The 21,953-nt window shown below is 48.4% G+C and overlaps 1 protein-coding gene across 1 annotated transcript in view; it reads right to left on the bottom strand.

Annotated features, from left to right (window-relative positions):
* HPCAL1 (hippocalcin like 1) overlaps positions 1-8,292 on the bottom strand; it is a 68,436-nt gene extending 60,144 nt beyond the window's left edge. Inside the window, exon 1 of the mRNA XM_075706876.1 lies at positions 8,262-8,292. The gene's annotated coding sequence lies outside the window, so the exon portion shown is untranslated. The remainder of the gene's footprint in view (positions 1-8,261) is intronic.
* Positions 8,293-21,953: the final 13,661 nt, after the last annotated feature.

Raw genomic sequence — 21,953 nt, 5'->3', positions numbered from 1 at the left:
TGCCAGGACAGGCTGCCGTTCCCCCGCAGGCAGCCCTCCCACAGCTCATGGCTTACCTTGGCACAGGCTGTCCCAGCACAACCGGGAGACATGGAGATGGGGCTCAGCCAGCAGCAAGGCTGTCTGAAACACAGCCGGGTGAACCCCTCCTCGGGAGCCACAGGGACACTCGGGTGACAGCGTTGGAAGTCCCCTCCTCTTTGTACTTGGTGGGAGCCATGACTTGTGTGAAACCACACACCTGGAGAAGAGCGATGGGTGACCACCTTGAAGTCTACGCTTCGCGATCTGTCACCGTTGATACTCTGGTTAGGGATTTTTCCCTCTCTTTCCACTGCTGACTGACATTAAGAAATGTTGTAGCCAAGCTTAGGTTTAAATGGAGGCCGATAATGGAAAGCAAGAGCCTGCCATCTCCATGTCTCGACACGGACGGCAGGGTGAGCTGGGGGAGGAGAGGAGACAAACAGGGGCAAATGGGGCACCCTGCAAACCCCACGTCACACTGGCGCTGACCAGAGCCGCAGAACCCAGCACGGAGATGTCACAAATGCTGTCACAGACAGAGGTGGCAGCGGTGGCTGGCCCTGAGGAGCTCAGCCTGCGGCACCGCTCTGCCCCAGCACCCACACACCTTCCCTGGGTCAGAGTCCGCCCAAACAGTGGGCAAGAGACAGTGAGTGTGCTCGCAAGGAAAGTGGGAGGCATGATGCCATACCCCTCATGATATTTAAAAGCCGCTGACAGTTTGTCTGTCCATCTAATGACTATTATACAAGGAGACATGCTCGTTACAAGCCCCTGAGCAGGCATTAACATTCAATAGCCAGCTCAGCCTTTCGCACGCATACAGCTCAAGAATATTAAAACTTCCCCCAAAATGGTTTTGCAGTGCTTTTGTGAAACTGAGAGAGTAATGCAGAGTATTTTTGTTAGAAACATGTCTCCCCACCAAGCGCAAAAAGCCAGCAGGGCCAGGTAATGAGGCTTACTAGACCCCCAGCACCAGCCAGGGCCACCAAGCATCTGAAAACAGAGCTCAGCACCAAGAAGCAGAGAACTGAAAATCTCCCAACACAAATGGGACTAGTGAACACCTGGCTGTGAAGCTCCAGTCTCCAGAAAACGATGGCTAAGCCAACTGCCAAGGAAGGAGATCCTTGAACATGTCCTGCAACAAGCCAAAGCCCTGGAAGTGGCAAGCAAGGGCATCTTCACTTCCAGATAATGCCTCTTGAATTGTGCCCATAAAAACAAGCATTCAGTACATTCACTTGTTTCTGGTGCTATCGGTTCATAACAGCTTGCTTAACTTAAAGAGACAGGAGTTCCGGAAAGCTGCAGCACACACCTTGTGAACAGCCTGCTGACAGTCCCCATTGGGGGTGATGAAAGACACGGGCAAACAATAGGAGATCTGAGAGAGGAGAAGTCACAGTCAGTGCGGCTGAGAAGCTTGAACCTGGCAAAACGCGCATGCAGCAAGTCATTTTGTGAGAAGAGAGACCCCCTCCTGCAAAGGGCACAGCAACTGCTTCAGTTCTCCACTCTGGAGGATCCAGCAGTACCTCGGCAGGCATCGGCGACAGGATTTTCTTCTGCAAAGACTCCTCTCCTCCTCCTGGCCAGGCAGGGAGATGTTACTGGAGTCACAGATTCCTCCTCCTGCAACTGCAGGCTGCTTTGGAGGGTCCGGCCACAGCTGTTCACGATCTGAGGAGGACAAAGGCAGACTCTTTGCTCCTTCACAAAGTGTCACCAGGGTCAGGAGGTTTCCCACAGGGCTGGGCTGGGCTGCCTGCAGGTTCCAGGCATCCTTAAGGAGATGGGAAAGGAGGACTAGAGGATGAATTACAAAATGAAGGATGGTCTTCCCTCACTTTGCGTATCTCCTGAGAAAAACACAGCTCTTAGTAACAGAGCTTTAGGGCCGGTTTTAGGAATGAATGCCATTTTAAGAAGCATGACACAAGCAGAACAGAAAGTTGTGGCTGGAGTTTACAGAGCTCATTCCCATTTGCTTTCAAATCATTACCACAGCTCCAATTACCCTCAGCTGGAATGAAATCCAATTTCCATTAAAAAAAAAAAAAAAGGTCTTCTGATACATCTTCTGACAACACCAGAAGAGCCCCTGACTGACCCAGGACGAACTGCTGCTCCTGCGATGAGCCTGGCACAGAGGAGCGCAGCACCCCCAGGCTCACACTGTGCTCCCCGGGGGGACAGGCACGCGTGCAGTGACCAAAGTCCCATCCCGAAAACCTGAGAAGGGGTCACAGCCATCACTGAGTGTACAACACCCAGCAACCCCCCCCCAGCCAATGAGTTACCAACAGCAAGGGAGCCAACTGAAAGGAAAAGGTCTCCCATAACTGATTTCAGTGGGTTTGCTCCTCATCAAACCTAAGACAAGGAGAATCATTTCCCATGGGAGTTGGGGGAATCAGCCTGCTTACACCAGGGACTGACTTGGCCTGCCACCCTCCACTGGACATAACCATTCAGGCTTCATTGCACAAAGCCAGGAGAGAGGTTGGCCACCGGAACACACTCTTTCTCATAGTAGTTTTGGCTTTCAGAGATCGGTCGCAAAAAGGTGACTGTCAAGTACCTGCATTTCCAACCCCCTTTTTATTTTGCATAAGTGCCTCCTTTAATAAACTCTTACACACAGGAGCACCCGTTTTCTGGAAAGACTCCCCCTTCAGAATTGCTCTGAAGCAAAGCTGACATACATGAGCTCAAGAGCAATAAAACTCAGCCCAGCAAAAATCAAAGCAGCGTCTAATCACAGAGGGCCTTTTATACTGAGTCTGCTTCCTTCTTCCCTCTCCTCCGTACAGGAGCTCCAGCTCTCTCAGTACAAGAGCTTTAGGAGGACAGACACCAGGGAGAGGAGACTGAGAGGGGACACAAGACAGAATGGTATTGACTGTCGAAGAAGAAACTCGAATTGGAAATGGAAAGGAACAGCAGAAACCCTGGTTTGTTCCCAGGCAGTGCTTTGACCACTCTGTGGAGAGGACTAAAGGCAGCTGCCCACGATACCCACCGGCCAGCCTTGCATTCCCAAGCCCAAGTTTCAAGCTGCTGCCTTTCCTTCAGCTCTGGTGAAGGGGATACAGGGTTTTCAAGCGTTTTCTAACATATTTAACAGATGTTGCTTCCAGGCCCTTTCCTAAGCACCGCAAAGTACACTTGCTTTCTTTTGAACACATATTTCATAATTAAAGTCAGTGCTAATGGTTATGCATCCACAAAGTCCTCCCTTGTAACTCCCACTCCCCTCTCACATGCAAGCAGGTCTCATCAACCAGCCCCAAATTGCCCTCCAAAGGAAATTCTGCTTCTCCCCAGGTAAGTTTTAAGAAAGACAAAGCAATGTCTTTGGAGAAACACCATTTACCTGCTAAAAAAAAAAAAGCTTCACTAAAGAGAAAAAGGAAAGGATGCCTCGCAAATGCTAACTGGCTTTGACAGCGGCTATTTGCAGCACGACCAAAAGCAGTGAGCTTTCTCCCCTAATACCATGGGTGAGCTGCCAAGAACAGAGCATTCTGTGCACAATGCTCTTTAGAAAAGGAAAAAAAAAAAAACCAAAACCAACCCTGAAAAAAAATCTTGCTACCTCCGAGCAAGGGAAAGCATCCCTTCTGCACAGACACGCTAGCCTGTGCGGAGCAGAGGTGAATGAGAAGCACAGTGAGGAAGGCTTGCTGCACGCCCACGCCCTGGCTCCCGGCCCCCCGAAGGCATTCCTTTTCCTCCCTCCTCCCACCGCCGCCACCCCCGCCTATTCTAAAATGACTTTGCATGAGCCACATGCCAACTTTCAAGCATCAGCAAGATATATTTCTTTATCCCATACCCAAGCTATACCATCCATCACATGCTTGTATTTTCAAGAAATCACAAGAATTTGGTGGTTGCACACCAGAACATACACACACACTCTCCCTCTACCCTCCGGGCATTCATATGAAACACTTCTTGCACTTCCACTGGTGGGAAGCATTTTCCTGATGCTGGCACGCTGCATGGTTGGGGAATCAAAAACAAACCCCTTTGCCACTCTGACTAGTCCATCGGTTAATTCACTACCATAAACCCATTGTCCAAACCAAAACCATAATCTAATTGCTAAACCAGCTGCCCAAGTTTAGCTGTTGCTCTTGGCAAGCGTGTCGGGATCTCGGTACACCTCATTTTCAGCAAGCATCTCTGTAGGTACAAGCCATGCCTTCCACCCTTGAAGTCTCCAGGTGTCCTGTCACCCAAATCCAGTGTTTTCCAACCCAAGTGGATATTTAATGGGATACCATCAGCCCAGAACACCTCTCTGAATACGTTAAGATTACAGCAACTGAAATACTAGCAAGCATCTTTTTTTTCCCCCCCAGTTGTTAAACATGCATTTATCCAGCTGCACCCTCTCCCATTTAGGCAGCCTGATCTCCCTTGAAAAGAGAGGACAGGGAAAGAAAATATGGCTAAAACATATTTATGGAAGTCACCAAAAAAACTGGCAGGTCTTAAAGGCTGGTGCATGAACTGTATGTAACTCTAGCTACATCTAAGTTTTGTTGCTGGCTTTTTTTTTTTTTCCCCCAGCCAGATTTCAGGTAGATTGTGTTGCTTGATACAGGCACTTTGATCATCAAGAAACATGGGGTGTGCAAGAGGAGAGAAAAGCTGACCAGGTTCTAGCTGGCGTCTTTTGCAGGGAATGCTGCTGGCATGGGTTTCCACAGTATCTCAACTAACAGATCACCAAGGAGAATTCCTTAAACTAGTCGCTGCTTTCTTTGACTTTAAAAAGATACACACCTACAGGACAAGAAACACTGAAATAGTCAAAGTACCATTGCCATCTCTTCCACCTTGGTTATTCACAGGTATCTACAAACCTACTGTGCAAATTACAAGCAGCATTTCTGAATAATAATAAAGGCATATTTCATGCAGTGCAATCCAGAAGAACTGCAATATTTCTTAGATTACAAGATGGATCCAGCCCCCCCCCAGCTCCTGCTTTCTAATTCCAGCGCAATCAATGCAAGCGAATGCATAATTCAGCCCACAGTCGATCCTATGAGTCTCCCAGTCATTAAGCAACATAACAATGAACTTCCAGAAAGGTCACATTTCCAGAAGGTTCAGCTGGAGGATATTCTCCCCTATCCACTGAAAGACTCAGGGAGGTAAGGAGCTCCTTCATGGGGTATTTGCCCCCATTGTTTAAGGATTCACAATTACTTTGCAATCAGGAGTGTGACAACAGGCAGAAGATATTTATCTGGGGAAGTCAAGAAATAAATCAATGGGTTAATTAGCAGGCTAGCAAAACACAACTGACCTGTGAAAACTTTTATACAGCAAAAGGCTGATGAAGGTAATTGTTTGCATTTGTTATACTCTCAGGATGGTAGAGGATTATTGGAACAACGGAAATTTCAGGCATTGATTTGAAACATTTTCTGCTCATTAGAGCTAAAACCCAACAATTTTGCAAGAGCAAATCCTTCCACAATCCAGGGGTAAGATCCCACACAATACAGTAACGCACTCAACATGAGTAAGATAAATCACCTCATGCCAACTGTCCAAGTTAAGCTCCATGAATATACTGAAGTTGGACACAAACTATTTCCTAATACAGACAAGAAATTGATCCCACATACAGACATTATGGGAATCATCCTAGGAATATGAGGAAAAGCACACTCGGGGGAAAGAAAAAAAAAGACTTTTCCTTTCATTCACTAGAAAATATATTGCATTTGTTACTGAATCTGACCTAGAAGTCATGCTTGAAGGAAAGACCAACAGTTCTTTGGAAAAGTGTGAGATCCTCCTCCCATGAGTATCACTGCATCCTCCATACACAGACAGCACGACCTCATTCCTAACAGTCTCATGTCACAAAAAGCAAGAAAACCCCCCCAAACAATACAGAATTTTAATTCAGATTGCCCCCTTGGTCTACCAGCATTCCCATCTCACTCATGTCAAAGTAATCAACACTCAAAAGAATATTGTCTGGGAAAAAAAAAAAATCAATCATATTGCATGAGTATTTTTAATTGCAACCATTTCTAATCACAGACCACTTGCTTTTTTTTGTTTGTTTGTTTTTGCAGAGTCATAATCCAAGTTTAATGCTGCTTGGGCTACAAAGCAGTCTCTATCATCAGCTCCCAACAACTGGCCCATGTTATCGCCATGCCCACGAGCTCGGGTGGCAGAACCAGGCACCACGGTGCCAGCTGCAATACACAGCAAGCAAAGCATCGCCTGCACCTACACAGCGACAGCCTCATTCCATAACTCAAAAGGTTTGTCTACACTGACACAAGTTACTGCCGGTACAAGCATCCAGCTGTAAGAGCAAGCCCCACTCCTGCAGCTGGCAGAACTCTTCTCACCATTGCAATTCCCTGAACGGACTAAGCTGTGCCAAAAAAAAAGCACTTTTTTTTTTTTTTTTGCCAGCATAGCTCACTCCTCAGCAGGGCTGCTGCCAGCGTTGCGACAGCCACTCTATAGCGGCACACGCTTTTTGTCCCTCCCAGTTTCCTACACTTCCAACTCTACACAGAGAAACCCTAAATTTCAGGCAAGAAACAAAGAAAAGCAGAAAATAGGCATCAGGAAGAGGCAACGCGTGCCCTGCTGGCTGGCCAGCATCTCCCCACCTAACATAAGGGAAGAAGTGGGGAGATCATCTACCTTTTTCCCCCGAGTCTCACCACACTAGATGAAATCAAACGTACGCAGTTGTAAGATCCTTTCACCTGAATCAAAGGGCTCCCAGTCGAAGCACCTGAGATGAGTCGAGACACCAGGAGCAAGGCAGATATTCGGCCCCGGAGCAGGCAGGGCCCCGCGCAGGCTCCTCTCCGGCTCTGCTCCCTGACTGCCGCAGGAAGCACCCGCTGATGCCGGTGGGACCCCACGCAGGACAGCGTTATCATGTCAGTGGGCTGCTGAAATAGCCCCGTGGTCTTTGCTCAAGTGTCATCTCCTGCAAGAAGAGCCTCTGAAGCCAAGACCATGACAAATGGCTCCTGTTGGGAAAACTGCGGAATATTTTGGGGAAGGAGTAATTGATTCCTCCTTTCTTTCCCCGACAATTTGATGTCCCTACCAGATTTTCATTTGTGAATGAGATTACAGGATAACGCTCAGCTCCAGTGCTTGCCTGTAAGTATTCCTGTGAAAAAACTCAGGATTTTGTTGTAAAGGTATAAATTACCCAGCTGCGAGCAGGAGACACAGACCTGCTGAACTCCCAGCTGTTTTTCTCAGCAAACCTTTCGTTTCAGATGATGCATTACACGACCTTTTCCCAAACCGAGCAGAAACTTATTTGCATGAAAACTCACTTGTAAACGCACTTGCCTTGTTTTATTCCCCGTTCCTTGCGATCCTCTGTATTCCGGCAGCTATCGTGCACCGGAGCCCCGCGCTCCAGCGGGTCCCCCGGCAGCCTGATGCAAACCAAGGCTGGCAGACAGACGCCTTCGCTGCCACCACCTCCCGGGAGCAGGGTTGTCCCCCCTTGCCCCGGGTTCAGGGGACCGGGGTGACCTCGGCTGCAGCCATCCAGCCTCCAGCGCGGCCGCAGACATCTCCCAGGGGAGGAGGCAGCCAAAAAAGCCTACTCACCAGAGGCAAACGCCAGCGTTTTTTAGAGGCCGTTTGGGAAGGTGGCAAATAGGAAGTCTGGATCCGAAGGAGTTGACTCAAAGCGCCCTGCGACATTCATGCGGCGGGAACTTCGCCGGGTAAACCATTAACCACCATAAAGCAGAGCTGCGTAACTCCCTTTATCATCAGGCAACACTCGCACAACCCCAGATACACACGCGGGCTGCATGTGTCTGTGTACACACATACATACGCGTACAGTATACACACACATACGGCGAGAAATACGCGCAAATGACGCCCATACGGATTTTGTCCGAGGGCAGGGGACAACGCCGGCACCCCGCGCTGCTCGGGCGAGGCGGGCGCTGCCCCGCGGCGGAGGGGCCGGGGGGATCCGCTCCGCTCCGCAGCCCCGACGACTGCACCCGCGATCTTCCCAGCCCTCGCTCCCCCAAAACACCCCCCCCCGCCCCCCCAAAAAGCCGGGAAGTCCCCACCCCGCCTCCGCTCGTGTGCGGTGCCCGCGGCGGGAGAGGGCAGCGCGGCTCTCCCGCAGCCCCGCCGAAGTTTCCGCGGGCGGCAGCGGGGCAGCCCCGGCCCCTTACCCGGCTGGCGGAGCGGGGTCCCGCGGCGGCCTGGGCGCGGCGGCGGCCGATTTCTGGGAGCTACGAGTCCGCGGCGGCGCCCGGGCGAGCCGCACGCCTGCGGAGCGGCGGCGAGCGGGGAGGAAAAGAGGAAATGAGCGGGAGGCGCATTGGAGGGAGGGGGAGGAAGGAGCCGTCGCCGAGGGACCGGGGAGAGCGAGGGACGGAGCTCAACTTCCCCGGCGGGGCGGCGGGGGGGGGGGGGGCGGAGCGCACCGCGCCGCTGCTCCGCGGCCGCCCCGCGGCGTGCGCAGCGCCGAGCCCCTGCGCAGGGGCGGCCCGCCCGCCGCCGCCGCCGGCGCTCCCGCCGAGCCGGGCCACTTGGTATCGCCCTGCCCGCCTCCCCGGGCCGCCGCCGCCGCCGCCACCGCCGCCGGCGGGCAGGAAGTGCGGGGCCGGCGGGGCAGCGCGGAGAGGCGGCTCCGCGGGGCTGTGCGGCCGCCCCGCCGGCGGCGTGGGCGTGGGCACGGGGAGGGGGGTGGAAAAAAGTTAGGGCTTTTCGGTTTTTTTCTTTTTTTTTCCCCTTTTTTTTAAACCCCAAAGCAAATGAGGAAAGGGTGCCGCGGGGACTCCCGCGGCGCCGGCTCACGCCAGGCGCTGCGCGCATCTCCGGCGCGGCGGGAGGCGGCAAGTTTTCGGTGCAACCGGGGAGGACGGCGGCGGCGGCGGCTGGCGGCGGTGGCAGCTCCGGGGCGGCGGCTGGCAGCGAGCGCAGCAGCCTCACGGCACACCCCGCGCTTCCCTGCCGAGCAGGGCCCTGCCGCCGAGCCCCGGTGCCCCGCAGCGTGCCCCCCGCCAAGGCTTGGTAGCGATGCAGGTGAATTTGCCGCAGGTAAATTCGGTAGCGGCAGCTGAGCCGGCGGATGGGTGCAGCCCCACCCGGGCTGGAGGCAGGCGCTCGCGGGGCTGTGCGAGACGTGAACTTGCACGGCTTCCCCGCGTACCCCATCACAAAATGGAGGGGATTTAGGCGTTGATGCTAATCTGCTTCCCGAGGGAAGTAATTGGGAGCGTTGCTCAGAAATACGGCCTGCAGCACAGACAAAGAAATCAATCCTCCCGTTAGGATTTTTTTTTTTTTTTCCTTTCCCCGCAGCTCCTGCCCAGCACGTCTTCAAGTCAAAAATATATGGAGAGTTTAATGTAGTTGCCACTGTGCCTTATCGGTAGGTTTCACTCTGCCTCCCCTTATAGGAGACTCAGTGAGCACCTTCAGTGCAGTCACGAGATAAGAACTGAATAGAGCTGAAATCAAGGCCACACCAGGAAAAAGATACTTAAAAGATTTTAGCGACAAACCCTGGGAGGCAAGGGGGGGTGGGAACAAACAGAAAAATACCACCACCAAAGCAGCAGTTTTTCAAAACTTATCTCTGTACTAAGCCCAACAGATTTTTATAAGAACAGCAAAACCAAAAAAAAAAAAAAAAAATCCCAAACCTTTCATGTGTGCTCCAAAGCTTGACTACATTGAAACTGGATACATTGATGCAAAGAGATGAAAATGTTACTCAGCAATAACCATTTTCTCCCAGGCCTTTCAGGAATAGTTAACCGTTTTACCAGCTTAAAAAAAAAAATAGCAACAATGTTGGCCCAAGGCAAAGAACAAGGTTGGAAACTAAAGAACCTGAACAGTTAAAGAACTAGAAGCAACTTGACCAGGAACATATAATGGAAAAGTGTATGCAACCACCATCGCTGCCAACTTCGCATACTTGAAGCTGGGTTCTCCTTGCAGGAGAAGATTACACGTGAGTAATCCCCTTGATTTCCCCGCAAACCCTTCCATGCGCGAGCGTTGCCCACGTAAGCGCGGCGGCCGCAGGGATGGGGCTGTGGCTCCCGCCATGCCTCTCCGGCTGCTCTGCCAGGAAGGGCGGTGGCGCGGGTGACGACACCACCCTCCACCCAGGAATAGGTGACAACAGAGCAAGTACCTGCTTGAGGCCCCCGAGATTTACAGCTCTCGGGGCTGACGTCTGGCAAGAGGAGGCAGTTTTCATTTTTAACGTGGTTGTCACCCGGTAGCCCCAACAGCAGCAGGCTTTCCTCTGCATGGTGCTGCCCCGCGTCCTGCAGTGACTGTGAGATGAGACCTGCAGCCATTGCTGGAGGCTGCAGCGATTCCTTGCGAGGATGCCATGGTTCGATGAGGCTCGGCGGCTGCGAGCACCCTGCCCTTGGTTTGGGGTGATCCTCAGGTGGGTGTCCCTGCGCTGCACTGCGTGCTGCTCAGCACAGGGCTTGAACGGTTCTGTCAGGAGCTGCCTATGCTGTGAGACTCCAGGACATTTTATGGTCAGTGGGTACGTACTTGAGAAGGACTCATGGCTGCTCCTCTCTTCAAGCCTTCAAGTATTCTGTACATTAGCCCATGATCAATTGCATAAATACCGAAAATAATTCTGAATTCAGCAATTATTGAGGAACACACAACAAGAACCAAATGAGGCGTTACTCTCATTTATACCCAACTTCTTTTTTCAAGAATTGCACCCTTCCACCTGTGACGAGATACACGATGGTGCAATCCAGATGACCAACCAAAGAAACACCGCCGAGATTTCAGATGATTTTGAGTCCTAATGCCTGGTAACGACCAATTCCTGAGTTACAGAAAACCCTTGGGAAAAAAAGGAAGGATGACCTTAGAAAGTCGTCAGCTGCTCACAAACAATCTGAGATGAAAAGAAGCTGCAGACTGAGTCCTGCAATGAGTTTGTGAGGGCTGCTGCACCTGCTCTGCAGCCTCCCAGCTCTGCTGTCCTGTTCAGAGGACGTGCCACATGAAGACAGTCAAGCACTGCACTTGCCCGTTAAGATCCATATGTAGGCAGTTACCTTCTCATATTATGCACCGAAGTGCATATTTGAGCATACTAGTACAAGAACTTAATGTCCTGTGAAATACTGTGTTCAGTTTTGGGCCCCTCAATACAAGAAAGACATTGAGGTGCTGGAGTGTGTTCAGAGAAGGACAACGAAGCTGGTGAAGGGTCTGGAGCACAGGCCTTACGAGGAGCGGCTGAGGGAACTGGGATTGTTTAGTCTGGAGAAGAGGAGGCTGAGGGGAGACCTTATCGCTCTCTACAACTACCTGAAAGGAGGTTGTAGTGAGGTGGGTGTTGGTCTCTTCTCCCACGTAGCAAGCAATAGGACAGGAGGAAATGGTCTCAAGCTGCATCAGGGGAGGTTTAGATTGGATATTAGGAAAAATTTCTTCATGGAAAGAGTAGTCAAGAATTGGAACAGGCTTCCCAGGGAAGTATTTGAGTCCCCATCCCTGGAGGTATTTAAAAGACATGTAGACGTGGCACTTAGGGTCATGGTTTAGTGGTGGACTTGGTAGTGTTAGGTTGACGGTTGGACTTGATGATCTTAAGGGTCTTTTCTGACCTAAACAATTCTATGATTCTATGAAAGTAGGCACATTTGCAAGATTGGGCCCACTGGGTACATCATCTGGCTTATTTGAAGTTCTTCTTTTGATGGTGTTATGTTCATTAAGCCTATCTGTAATACCCCTGCGATGACCTAGCATGGGCCTTCACTAACTTAAATCCATAGCTGCTCTGGCATCTCACCTTTTGTTTCTTTTTTCTTTCTGCTTTTCATTCTGTTTCCACAGTCAGGAGAGAGAAACAAAGAGGGATTAAATTAGATTCATGTGGATCATTCCAACTATGCTGAATTTGAAAATACTGTGTGAAATTCCTTCTGCCGTCTGGGGTTTAATCACCAAGGGATTAGATGGAAACTAAAGTATTTGAGGTGTGTGGCACACTGCTATTCTTTAAATATCTGCCATAATAATGTGAGCGCTATTGCTGATCTTGAATTATTACCTGCCTTCCTGTGGTTTGGCATGGTTAACTCAAGGAAGAGATTAAAGTGATATTTACCTTTTTTTGAGCAGTTTTCACAGCCCAGCACTGAAAAAACAAGGGAAGAAACTGCTGGCAAGGATTAAGGATTCAGCCCACTCTTTCCCCGTTGGTCTCCTGATACCTGTCATGGTTGTTGGGATGGAAAACGCCGGTGCTTCAGGAAGGGCTGGTGGGCAGCGGTGTCCCTGAAGGTGGCTGATTGCTCCAGCCACTTTCAGGCCAGGTGTCTGGTGGAAAGCTTGCATGGGTCAGACAGGTTTTGATCTGCCTCTCCCAGAAGAGCCAGCACTTGCCTCCACTGCAGACAGTGACAGCAAAAGCACGTCTTCTGGCTTTGAGCTGGGGACACAGTCATCCTGAGGGATGGCCAGCAGTTTAGCCTGGGAAGAAGGGTCCTGCCCAGCCAGGGCATTTGCAGGACACCTCACCGGAGTGGTCGGAAGAGCACCCCCCTCCATCACTGAGCATCCTCACAGCTTATGTTTGATGGAAGAAAGCAATGTTTTGGAAGACACTAATTATTTTTTTCATCCTGTTTTAATCGTGCTTGTGGAAATCCCTCACTGAGGAATCACTTTAGAGAAATTCAAATGAAAACAGCAACAGAGAAGTGCAGCCGGTGTTATTTCACAGTGATAAAGCCAAGCTGGATGGCAGGTGCTTGGAGAAATGTGAGGGAAAATTGTTTATCAGAACTATTTTCTTTGATAAGTTTTGTCTTCCAGCAATAAAAACCTGAATGCTCATCTATAAAGCCTCCCATTTTTTTTGCTACCAGATGCTGGGGCTTGAATCTTTTCCTGCATCCGTTTAACCCCTCTTTGTGCTCCTTTCTTCTGCATTTCCAACTTGGACATAAGAGGCAAATAAACATAACTTGGGAAATGCCAGCTGCACGCATTGCTCTCACCCGCAGTATGGGCAAGCAGCATCTCCTGAACAGTCAGACCCAGTATTTAATGTACTACCAAAACAAATATGCCAAGGGGTTTTGCCAGTCATCTGGATCACAGAAACTGGAGGTGGAAAAGAGCAGGTAGGTTTTTACAGTGTATTTTCCTGCCAAAGCAGGATTGTTCCCTGCAGTATCTTCTAGTGTACTTTCCTGGCCTGTTTTAAATGACCTTGGAGGATGGGGAGAGGCAGGAGGGGGGAATCTGCTAGTACCCTCCAGAGTCTTTTTGTCTAGTTTGAATAATATAATGTAGAGCAAGTGCAAACGGGTGTTCAGAGAATTTAGTTATGACACAATATTTAATGTAGGTTTTTTGCATGTTTTTTCATCTCCAACCTACTTGCTATGCCTGCCGCTCTGCCAGTAACATCAGAAAGATGTTAAAAAAAAAAAAAAAAGTAACAAAAATAGTGGCAATACTCCATTATTTCATGATTTCTGCTCTTTCTTTTAGCAGGAGATTGTCTTAGGTGCTTTCTTCCACTGCGAGGAAAAATGAATAGTAAGAGCTGTGATGATTGGCAGTAAGCGTGAGAATAACAGATGTGAGCCTGCACAGCTGGACAAAGAAAAAATGCACCTTAGATTTGTATTAAGGCTGCCCCAGGGATACCCCAGCACTACAGGGGACTTACCATATAAGAAGCCAAAGCCATCAGGCACATTTACATATATAAGAACACTTGGTGTCCTTTTCAAAGTCAAAGAGAGCAATGATTAAAGGAACATAAAGGAAATTTGGCTGCATGGTTTTTCTCTCCAATAACAGAATGACTGAGGGAGGAAATATTAAAAAAAAAAAAAAAATTAGGCCTGACAGAGGTGACAAATTTATGAATTAAACCAGCACATTTTCATTTCGTTTACTGTTGTCTACCAGTTTATTATGTGGGAATCTAAAAGGGACTTGATTTTGCCTTCCAGGCTGCAGTTGCTGTGCCAGACACTAAAGAAGTTAAATGTTTTAGGTAAGATTTTAATACTAAAGCTTCTTACACAAAAGGGAAAAACCTTGCTAAATAGGGAAAATTTAAAAGGCTCATTTCTCTCCATGGTGCTTTACTGTAGTTTTTGTACTCCAGGGTTTACCACGATGTTTGCTGGGATTTATTGTCAAAAAAACTGTGGGACAGAGGGGGTTTTAATGAAAACTATTAAAAAAAAAAAAAAGGAATTTCCTACACTTTCATAGCCTGCATATGCTTATTTTGAATTGTATCTACTAAGAACCCAGTTCTCCCACGGGCTCTAAGCGCAAGAATACCTGCAGTCAGGGCAGAGCAGCGGGGCTTTGGGTATTCACCAGTGATCCTGTGACACGGTGAGGGCCTCAGCATCTTTGGTCTTTGCATTCCCACCCAGGGATTTAGCCCACACCAACAGCAATATCAAAACACAAAATGCTGCGTCTAACTTGTCTGAGCAGAAAATAACAGGGAGTCTTTGAATTAGAAGAGGCCCAACAGAGCCATTGAAAGACTGTCATGTCTATGCAATGCAATAGACTGAACTCTGCGTTTGTGGTCCAAAATGGCAGATTTACGCTGAGAGAGGTGGGACAGAGTGAGAAAACTCAAGTGTTTCTATGCAGCAGAAAATATCGATGCTGTTACTTGTTTATATTCTGAACCACAACAGGAAAATGCAAAAGCCAGAAATTAAGTGTGAAAAATACCAGTGTGTCTAAATGAAAATCAATGTTTTAGCCTGGCATTGCAAAAGCTTTAAAAAAACAAAACAAAACAAAGTATTTTTGTTCAACCAGGGCAATAAAAAATAATACAGTAAAACCTGTATTTCCCCACAGCGACTTTTGGTTTTGCTGAGGCCACTTTTGTTTCTCATATGGCTGAACAAAAGAGGAAAAGAAAGAAACCCGACCGCTTTCTGGGATGTTGGAGCCAACAAGATGCTAATTTAGCGCTCTGCCAGCCTGCGTGCTCTGGGATGCCTTCCAGAGCCCTGCGAGAGCTGTGGGACCCGACTCCCTAGCATCAGGATGCTGCTGCCCCAGCGCTCTGGGGTTAAGGGGCTTTGCATCATGGTGCACCCCTCGTCCAGGGCTCGAAACTTCCTGCCAGGACACCTGTGTCCTCACACCACTCCCATCTGCATAAATCAGCCCTGAAATACTTAATATTGAAACCTTTTTCAGTACTTAGAGGGGGCTTATAAGAAAGATGAGGACAGACTTTTTAGCAGGGCTTGTTGTGACAGGACAAGGGGTAATGGTTTTAAACTAAAAGAGGGTAGATTCAGACTAGATATATGGAAGAAATTTTTTACAATGAGGGTGGTGAAACACTGGGCCAGGTTTCCCAGAGACGTGGTAGATGCCCCATCCCTGGAAACATTCAAGGTCGGGTTGGATACAGCTTTGAGCAACCTGATCTAGTTGAAGATGTCCTTGCTCACTGCAGGGGGGTTGGACTAGGTGACCTTTAAGGGTCCCTTCCCACACAAACCAATCCATTATTCTAGGAAATCAGAGGACCTCATAAAGCAACATTTTCCATGGGATCAAGGGCTCCCACTCAGTACCTGAAGGCGAAACCATGTGGATCACTCAGTGCAATTTGGAGGAAGTCAGATTAATTTTGGCACGGGTGATGGAGCACTCTTGTATTGCTCCTGTTGGTAATTAAGAGAAAGCAAATCACAGGGGAGGACAATAAAAGTATTAATTAACAACAGTTTCAATAAGAAAAAAGTTAGTAATTTAAAAAAGGTTGGTTTATGCCTGGAGAAAATCCTTAAATAGGGTAATCACATTGTTGGGCATTTGACAAATGCACACTAATAATTAAATGGTGGTAATGATTACACGTTTAGATAATGACCAGATCCTCCATGCTGTTGCAGGAATGTCCCAATTCTGCTGCCTTGAGCTTTGATTTCAAGGAGTGAAATATCATAGAATCATAGAATGCTTTGGGTTGGAAGGGACATTTAGAGGCCACCCAGTCCAACCCCCCCCTGCAGTGAGCAGGGACATCTGCAACTGGATCAGGTTGTTTAGAGCCCTGTCCAACCTGACCTTGAGTGTTTCCAGGGATGGCGCATCTACCACCTCTCTGGGCAACCTGTTCCAGTGTTTCACCACCCTCAACATAAAGATGTAAAGGAGGACTTTTCTGAAGGACAGGTTACTTTCTGGCCCTGCCAAGCATCCTGCCCTACCTTTGTCACAGGGCTACCAAAACATGTATTTTTTTTTATAAAACCAACAGAGAGAGGGGCAGCAACTTTGCAAATAAAAGCAAGTGGGGTTTTCAGGGATGTATAATCACATTTTATCACAACACAAACCGTGAAGCATTTTGCTTCAAGCAGAGGATATCTTTTCCCCCTTCCAAACAGACAATAATCCAATAAAAGAGCCTGCTAGCAGGATCCTGGACAACACGTGACACCATGTTCTCATCAGCATCCCACTGGTGTTCTGGCAAGGTACTGGTGCTCACGGCACCCTCCAGTGCGGCTGCTCTGAGCCGATACACCCAACAGCATTCAAAGGCAAATAGTAGAACAGCTTATTGAAGCCACAGCAGCTTCTCTGCACTCAGGTTGCCATGCAGATACCACCAGATTTTTCACATTATCATGATACTAGGTGTGCTGTTTTACATAAAATTATATCCAGGCAAGTAAAAGAAATTCAGTTACTTACTCCATGCTGGGTATATCTGAACAACATAAATTCTGTCTGATAGAGACTTATAGAGACATCCCTTCATGCTGACAGAGATTAAGAAGCAATAAAGGACACCCAATGAGTTCCTAAACCAGATGAATTCCTAAAAAGTGCTGGACTGGCTCACCTTCAACATAAACTGACAGAGTTTCAGCACTGCTCAATTAATGTACAGTTTGGCCTCAACCATGCAAAGAGCACATTTCTGCCCTTGCACATCTGAACTCCTGAGAGCAACACAACTGCTGCTTTGCATTGGGCTCCTATTGGGAACAGCCAGCCTTTAATGGCATATAAAATTTAGGTTTTGGTAACAAAAAGGTAGGTAAACAAGTTACACTAGCAGGGGCAGAAAGCAAAAAGTAAGGACTCTGGAGCCTTTGGGGTCTTCCAGTGTCTTCTTTTCCTGGCTGCTTCTCTTTATGGTTTTCTTTCACACTGGCAATGAGTTTTTCCATTGGAAAAAAGGTGTTTTTTTCTGAGTCATATCTGCAGGAAATCTCCTGTTCTAGCCGGGTCCTCTCCACCAGGCAGTGGTGGGTGCTAGCGGCCGCTGCCTTCCCCAAGGCAGGTCCCATCCCTTGGTAGTGGTGTTGAAATAAAAATACAGACATCCTATTCACAGCCAAACTGTAGACAATTCCAGATGTGGAATTTGGTTTCTGAAATTACAGACCCAACCAAACCAGGCCTGAACCAGTAAAATTCGGCTGTGTTTCCTCTGACTCATAACTGGTTTTTCAGAAAGGTTTTCAGCAAAATTTCTTCAGCAATTCCTGTGTTATTGTCTGACTCATACTGAAACACCAAAATCATTATTAAAGTGAAATCATAGCAAAGGGGGTGTGAATACTTGGTATTTACAAGTTTAAAATGCATTAGAAACCATATTTTGCTATGGAGCACGCTTTGTCCAATGATTAAATACTGTATTATTTACAAAAGCAAGCAAAAATCTGTCATATAGGGCACAGAGGAAGTCAAGCGCTTAAGAAACAACAATTTTGAAATATAAGGTTAACTTATTCTTCAATAAACTTTCATTTATCCTCCTGACACGTGTAATATTTGTGTTCAGCATCCCACCCGCTTTCAGTCTGAAGCCCCCATCCACAGCAGCAGGGAAGAGGATGCTCAGCATGAAGGACGAGGTGTTCAGATGTCCTGGGGATGGGCAGTGTGCAAAGTATGTGGCTGTGAGCGGTGCTTCCCGATCGTGGGAGCAGAAACGCATGCAGGGGTGGGGGCAGAGGTGCACCCACAGCCCCCCCACCCCCAACAGAGCAAAGTGATGGGAGAGAGGAGTCAGGCAGGTTGCTGAAGTCTCCATCGCTGAGGAAAGACCCCAAAGCTAATGTGTTTTCCTTCTGTTAAAGGGTGATTTGCTGCAGGAGGGCTGGTGGTGTCATGCAGGCGGCAGTCCATCACCCTCCCCATGGCTTTGCAGCATGGGAGCAGCATCCCTTTGCCTGAGGCAAAGCTGTGCGTGGGGGGGCACCCAGCCCCCATCCACGGCAGGAGCCCAGGAAACCCTGCCTGGGTTTTGCAGTGCCATAAAGCACAGCGGGCTGTGAAGGTGGATAACAAAGGTGTTGGGTTTGGGGAAAAAAAAAATGCCACAACAGTGATTTCTTTGTTTTTTAAATTAAAACTCAAACTGTTGCTGTGGAAGAAGGGACTGAAAAAAATCTCCAAAGTCTGGGAGGTCATATTTACCTTCTCACCAGCTCTGCAGATACTTAATTTGAACATTGCTTCATCTCCTGTCTCCCTCATGTATCATTGCTAATTAAAGTACACACACTCTGCACTTACCCAAACGAGGATGTGGGAGGCAGAAGAGGCTCAATCTCATTTTCCACTGCTGTATTGCCTCTGCAGAGCCAGCTGCAGGGGAACCGGGGTCCTGCTCAGAGCCCGGCAGCTGCAGCGTGGACCCTTCACTAGCACTCCATGCGATGGAAGCCCCCAGCGTGTGAGCGGCAACCTCTGGGGAAAGGGCTCACTGAAAGAAGTGGCTGTGACTCCCTGGGCAGACAGGGCGAGTCTGGTGATGGAGGGAGTGACACCCCAAAGTGGGCCCTGCTCCCCACATGCCTCTCCTGGAGACAGATCTGTCCCCAGATGAGGAAGCCAGAGGGGGTCTGCCGGCAGCAGCCTTGTAGGTCCATGCTTTGGTGCCTCCATGCCCTCCAAACATGCCTCATAACCTCTAACTTAAGTGAAATTCAAAGCCTTAGGACTGTAAGGACACATCTCCCCCAGCTTCCACCCCAGAAAGCTACCCCTCTGGCATGTCCCCCAGAGCCCAGCCATCCCCAACTGCACATCCGCTTGCTACCAGGCAGCAAAATTCTGCCTGGGAGATTAGAGACTGATTGCTAACTTCTCCCCAGCTTCTGGTTCCAGGCTAAAAGTCTGTCTCCAGCAGCCTTCCCGCTGCACCCCTGCTCCACTTTACTCCCATCCCAACCAAAATATGGGAGTGTTTTTGGCACTGCCCTGTTCCACAGCCACACTGGTCCCTCTGCTCATCACAAAGCCTCCTGGCCCACAATGCTACAGGTGGCATCAACCTGTAACGGGTAAAGGGTTACTTTAAAGCCTATGAACACCAGGGAGCAAATACAGACATTACTAGGCTCAGAGATTATCAGTGCCTCAAAAGATTCAAGGAGATGGTGTCAGAGAAGAAAGTACTGAACACAGCGCGTTTAACATTTGGGCAAAGTCATTCTCTCGTCCCTGTCTGAATCACCAGCATGCACTCCACCCTACGTGAACCAAATGCATCCGTGTCCATAAGAGCTGGGGAAAAGCGTGCCTGAGAACTTCCACAGCTCTGAATAATTAATTCCCAGAACTATAAAAAGCTATGAGGGAATGAAATTTAGAAAAATCTAGTTTTAGGATAATTATAGTACAATCAGGAGAACACTTGGACCCAAGACAGATGCATTAGTAGGACAACTGAGCACAGTGGGTCAAATTCATACTCACCAGAACTGCATAGCCTTCTACAGAGCTCCTCCTGGGATGGATTCAGCCCAGGAAGAGAAAGCAGACCCTGCATTTAGATTGATGAAGTGAGTAGATATCTAAAATAGCACCTTTTAATATAGAAAGCGTAGAAGAAATGAGTTAAATTGTTTCAGGTTAGCATTCCTGCCCCAGTTGTAAACAGGGAGAGGTATTTTCTGAAATGTTTTGTTATAACACTAGTTTATCCTGCTTCCCCCCCACCCTGCCTCCACTATCACATCTACTGTGTTACAATTGGTCCTATAAAATCTCCATTTGTTTGCAGACCTTATCACACTTGGGCTTTTTTCAAAGCTCCAGATGCTGGAATTCGCGTGTTGCTTGCGAACGCAGACTTTCAATTTTCAAACCAGTTCTATTTGTAGTCTGTATTTTTCATGGCAAGTTTGAAAACATTAATCCTGAGTCCTGAGTCACCAGCAAGCAAACACAGATGTTTTCTTCCAGTTTCCCCTTTTTTAAAGCCAGTCGTTACAGTGTCCAGTTCGAGGTGTTGAATCCTTGGGACTGCTCATTTAACTTGCCACTCTTAGGTATTGGGATGTAGGATTTTCATAGCCTGCAGACTAACACATGCAGTCAGGCTGTATACTGGGCACATTTTAATTGAATACTGAAGGAGCCAACATTGGGTGACCAGTTTATGGCTGGCACCATGCAACCCCAGTGCCCTCAGCATCTCAGCAGGCTCCCTGAGGTTCTGCACGGGGCTCCCCAGGACAGACTCTGGCCTTTATGTGTTGCTTTCTGGGAAAAAGGGATACCTGCACAGAGGCAGAAGTTTATCGCTTTTTTTAAATAACAGTAACGGATCACCTGAGAATTAAGTTTTATGAAAGCCAGAAGTGGCAGGCTGCTCACAGACCAACAAACAGGGAGATTATCACTGCTCCAGAGGAGCTGTTTTAAGGTCCAATGCCCTGGTTCAGCATGACTCTCGGTGGCACAGGACCAGGCCCTTCCAGTCATACCTCCCAGCCAAAGACACGTGCAGAATGGCAGAGGGGTCTCCCCCATGTCAGCTCATGTTTCCATGAGCTCCCTGTTATGGCATTATTCATTCCTAGTTATTGGGTACAGTCATGGCATGCTATCAAATGAGTGCTCTTTTCATAGTGGTGAGCCATGATTTTCTATAGACTTCATTTATTAAGAGCATTGGCATCCTTCAAAGTGAAAGGCTCTCCTATAAGCCCATGACATTCCTTGAACTTAAAATATGCATAAGAGGAGACATGTGTTGTAAGCAGATATCCTCTCCTTCATTTTGTAAGCGTGGGAGTTGTTTGACACAACACAAAGTAACCGGAGAGAGAAAGCAAGGATTACTGTATCAGTCAAAATTGCATCCAGCTCTGCTGTGGGGTTCTTGCTGCAAGGGGAACAAAAGGCCATCTCTACAAGACTCAGCTCTTTAGAGCTCTTAGCTCTTAAGTGGGTGGCAGGTAAAGCATCACATTATTTCCTTTGTGTCCAAAAACATTAGGGTCAATTGAAGAGAAGAGCTTGTGGTAAGGGTACAGAAGATGAAGAAATTGAGAGTATGCTTATTAGCTTATAGACAAAGCAAAACAGGTAGGAACTGCAGGCACAGAGGAGGGCAGGATGACAATTCAAAGCAATGCTGACAAGTTGGGGAAAAGGCCTGGAAAAAAGGATGTGGTTCAGTAGGGATGTGTGTGAGGTAGACAGGAACGATTAGCTGTGCAAACACAGCCTGGGTTCAGCTGCAGCAGCTCTGCCAAAAAAAGGTCTGAGAGGGTGGTTGTGGATTGCAGAGTGAACATAAATCAACAGTGTCATGCTGTTGTGGAGAAGACAGATGTTCTAGGGTAGGTAAAGGGGGAGCAGAGCCCATACAATGGGAAATTACCCTTCCATGCCAGCCAGAGTGATGCACTGTGGCTTGAGGAGTGGCCCTTGCAGAGAGCCCGGCTGCTGAGCAGGGAGGTGGAAAACACCCCGAGAGCAGAGGCTGACTGAATTGGGGTGTAGCCTAAATATGTGAAGCCTGAAGGGAAACATAATCCTCCAGCTATGTAAAATGTTGTCTTAAGTGGAGGGGCATGTCT

This window comes from Pelecanus crispus, chromosome 3, assembly GCF_030463565.1.
Source record: "Pelecanus crispus isolate bPelCri1 chromosome 3, bPelCri1.pri, whole genome shotgun sequence".
Classification (NCBI taxonomy): Eukaryota; Metazoa; Chordata; class Aves; order Pelecaniformes; family Pelecanidae; genus Pelecanus; species Pelecanus crispus.
The sequence above is the reverse complement of the archived record's forward strand: the minus strand, read 5'-3'. Positions and strand labels throughout refer to the sequence as shown.